The sequence below is a fragment of the Muntiacus reevesi genome, chromosome 1 (genome assembly GCF_963930625.1).
Source record: "Muntiacus reevesi chromosome 1, mMunRee1.1, whole genome shotgun sequence".
NCBI lineage: Eukaryota > Metazoa > Chordata > Mammalia > Artiodactyla > Cervidae > Muntiacus > Muntiacus reevesi.
In genome coordinates, this window is record NC_089249.1 from 209819979 (window position 1) to 209824359 (window position 4381).

General features: G+C 38.5%; 1 non-coding gene across 1 annotated transcript; it reads left to right on the forward strand.

Moving 5' to 3' along the window:
* Positions 1-3231: 3231 nt before the first annotated feature.
* Positions 3232-3304, forward strand: TRNAC-GCA (transfer RNA cysteine (anticodon GCA)). The gene has a single exon. It is a non-coding gene; the product is annotated as a tRNA-Cys (tRNA).
* Positions 3305-4381: the final 1077 nt, after the last annotated feature.

Sequence of the window (4381 nt, forward strand, 5' to 3'; positions counted from 1 at the left end):
ATTTCAATGTAGTCTAATTTGTAAATGTTTTTCTTTATGATTATTGCTTTTATTTTTGTTTTAAAAATACCTTTTCATCACTTAGGGTCAGAAAGATATTTTCCCATGCTATCTTCTAAAAGCACTTTCACATTTAGAACTACAACCCACCTGGAATTGATGTTTGGATGTGATATGCGATGAGAATAAAATTTCGTTTATTTTTATATATGAATATCCAGTGACCTATCGTCATTATTGAAAAGGCTGCCCTTCCTCCACCCTAAACAGAATCATTTGTACCATAAATCACAATTCCTTTTGGGTATAGGCCTGTTTCTAAATTCTCTGCAACATTCCCTTGATTTGTTTCTCCTTTTCTGAATATTTTAATAACCGTAGATTTATGATATGTCTTAATATCCACTATTGTAAATCTTCCAACCTTGTTCTTCCACAAGTTTCATGGCTATTTTTGGCCTTTGCTATTTCCATATATGTTTTAGAGTTAACTGATCAAAACCAAAGACCCTAATTCTAGAAAAATACACACATACACTCACACAGAGCTGAACTTTTTTTCTTGAGAATGGAAAACTAGACAAGAGCATAATGATAATGAAAAAGAATTCCTTTCATGAACATATATTTTAAAGTTTAAAATAAAATTTGGCAAGCTACTATATCTGGCAAATGCTACTTAAAATGTGGCCTCTGACTGACATTCACATATGTGGACTACCTAATATTTAGGTAGTCCTATTAGGCTACCTAATAATATTAGGCTACCTAATATTTCTATGTCTCAGTTCTGTATTTTGCAATCTTCACTTACTATTCCTAAGGTTCAAATGAAATAATATATAAAAAGCACTTCTAAGAGTGGGACATACGGAGCCAGTAAAAGTTGGTTGTTGTCATTCTTTTATCATAGCACTCTTTCATTTAGTCTCCTACTATAATTCATGATTTCTTGTCTCTTTCTCTTACTAAATTATAGGCTCCATGGTGGAACCATCCTTGGCCCAGGCAAGAGCCTGTGCCCCAGGATCCATTCTTTAGCAAGCCCTGTGTATCACAGACATCACAATCCTAAATTTATTAAAGGATACATGGGTCACTTCAGACTTAGCCACGAAGAATGGCACAATGCAGCGTGTGTCACCCTAAAACAACAGCTCTTCTGACTAAACTGTGCAGATCCAGGGAATATTGTTGTCTTTATTTCTTGTTTTATGTGCTCAAAACAAGGTGACTGCATATGAATGTTCTAAGGGTTAGCTGACTGTTCCACTGTGCATGTCAGAAACAGTATGGTACTGGCATACAAACTGTCATATAAACCGATGAAATAGAATAGAGGGCCCAGAAATAAATCCATGCATGTACAGTCAGCTAACCCTTGAAAGTGGGCTAAGAACACAAACTGGGGAAAGAATAGGCTCTTCAATAAGTGGTGTTAGGAAAACTGGATATTCATATGAAATTGGGACTTTATCTCACTATATGCAAAAATCAACTGAGATCTGAAGTGGTAAGAATACTGGCAGAAAACACAGAGAAAAAGCTTACTAACATTGGTCAAGGCAATAATATTTTTTGTTGTGACATCAAAAGCAAAGGTAACACAAGCAAAAACAGACAAATGAGATTATATTGAACTAAGAAGTTTCTGCTCAGCCATGGAAACAATCATCAAAATGAAGAAACAACCTATGGGTTGGGAAAATATATTTATAAACTATATATTTGATAAATAGTTAATATCCAAAACATATAAAGAACCCATACATTCTCCATAACAAAGAAAATTAAAAATCTGATTTAAAATGGGCAAAGATGTGAATAGACTTTTCTCAAAAGAAGACATACAAATGGTAAACAAATACATTAAACAGTGCTCAACATTATTAATCATCACAGAAATTCATATCAAAACCATAGTAAGATACCACCTCATACCTGTTGGAATGCTGCAGCTGCTGCTGCTGCTAAGTCGCTTCAATCGTGTCTGACTCTCTGTGACCCCATGGATGGCAGCCCACCAGGCTCCTCTGTCCCTGGGATTCTCCAGGCAAGAATACTGGAGTGGCTTGCCATTTGGAATGGCTGTCATTAAAAAGACAAAATGTAAGTGCTGCCAGGGATGTGGAAAAAAGGGAATCCTTATACACTCAGCGGGAATGTAAACTGGTGCAGCTATCATGGAAAAGAGTATAGAGGTTCTTCAAAAAATTAAAAATAGAACTAACATATGAGCCAGCAAGCTCATTTCTGGGTATCTACCCAAAGGAATTGAAATCTGGATCTTTAAGAGATCTTCATTCCCATGTTTATTGTAGCATTATTCACAGTAGCCAAGATATAGAAACAAACGAAAAGATAAACGAAGAAAATGTGGTATTTCTCTCTCTACCCCTCCTCCTCTTTCCTTTCTGTCTCTCCCTCCCTCCCATGAAATATTATTCAGTCTTAAAAAAGAGAACACCTGGAGGACATGATGCTAAGTGACATAAACGAGACACAGAAAGACAAGTCTCCCTCATACTTGGAACGTAAAATAATCAACTCATAGACGCAGATCTTTGGTGGTGCCAAAGATCAGGATAGAGAGGCAGAAATGAGGAGATGCTGGGCAAGGGTGCAAAGTTCCACTTTGCAAGATGAATGGTTCTGGAGGTATAATGTACAGCATGGGAATCAGAATTAGCAATACTGTACTGTAGTACTGAAATTTGCTAAGAGGATAGATCTTAAATCTTCTCAACACCCCCCCCCACACACACACGTAATATAAAAGTGAAGGCAGAGGTTATTTAGCTTGACTATGGTGGGCTTTTTCCAACATATGCTGTGCTGTGCTTAGTCGCTCAGTTGTGTCGGACTCTTTGCAATCCCATGAACTGTCAGCCGCCAGGTTCCTCTGTCCATGGGGATTCTCCAGGCAAGAATACTGGAGTAGGTTGCCATGCACCCCTCCAGGGGATCAAACCCAGGTCTCCTGCATTGCAGGTGAATTCTTTACTGTCTGAGCTACCATGGAAGCCCATGAATACTGGAGTGGGTACCCTATCCCTTCTCCAGGGGATCTTCTGGACCCAGGAATCAAACCTGGGTCTACTGCATTGCAGGTGGATTCTTTACCAGCTGAACTACCAGGGAAGCCCTTTACGATGTACACATATATCAAAACATCATGTTGTAGCCCTTAAACACAATTTTTATACATCAAAGATATATATAAATATTGCTTCCCTGGTGGCTCAGATGGTAAAGCGTCTGCCTGCAGTGCAGGAGACCCAGGTTCAATCCCTGGATCAGGAAGATCCCCTGGAGAAGGAAATGGCAACCCACTCCAGTATTCTTGCCTGAGAATTCCATGGACAGAGGAGGCTGATGGGCTATAATCCATGGGGTCGCAAAGAATCAGACATGACTGAGCAACTAACACTTAAACTTGTATAACATTTTAATTAACGGCTTTAAAATATTTAGACACATGGCAAGTTGGCTTCCATTTGCACTCCTGACAGGGCCTGGAAAATATGAGGTGGGTCTCTTCTTAGAATCAAAGACATGTCTCATTCCCCTCTGTTAATCACACATAAATGCCAAACACAAGATGGTGCACGAGAGGTGCCCTCTATCCCCAAATGCTTAATTAATGAATGTATCCTTATTAACTGAATTTATGGTGGGCCCATCAGGTATTTTAGAGCCAGTAAGCCTTTTGACACCTCTAAATGACACTTGATATTTAGACACTGTCTACTCCAGCCGTGAGTAAGGTCACTGCATGCTCAGACACCCTGCACAGAAACGTACTTCTTCCTTCTTAACTGCTTCCTCCCCCAACAGCTCAGGCACTCCTTCAGAACCCATCTCTTGGGGCTATCAGATTAAACTGAGCAGGAAAACTGGTAGAAAGGTTAATGCAATTGATTCCACAACTCGGAATGGTTTGAATTCAAAGGTTTAGTTGCTAATTTTAGTCCCAGGGTTAGGATATTGAAAAAGTAGACTGTGTCTCTGTTTAAATAATCTTCCTTAATGATGATGTAAAGTAAAATAGTTTTAAAACGTCCTGGAGACAGGCAATATATTTTTAAAACTTTTTGGTTTGTGTGTATGCCCACTTAGACTGGGTATAGACGAACATAGCCACATAAAGTTGCCAGTTTAGGGGGGAAAAAGACCCATACAATTTTGGGCTTATTACAAAATGTAAAAAATATGATATAGACCTCCCACTGAGTAGCTCTGAATTAAAACCAATTTTTACTTAAACATGTGGCATTTCTCCTTACGTAGCTCTTTTTGGGCCTCTCCTCACCACCCCTCATCCAGAAAAAAAAGTTTTAAAATAATAAGAATAATTTGATTTAAAATGCCAATCTGTTTT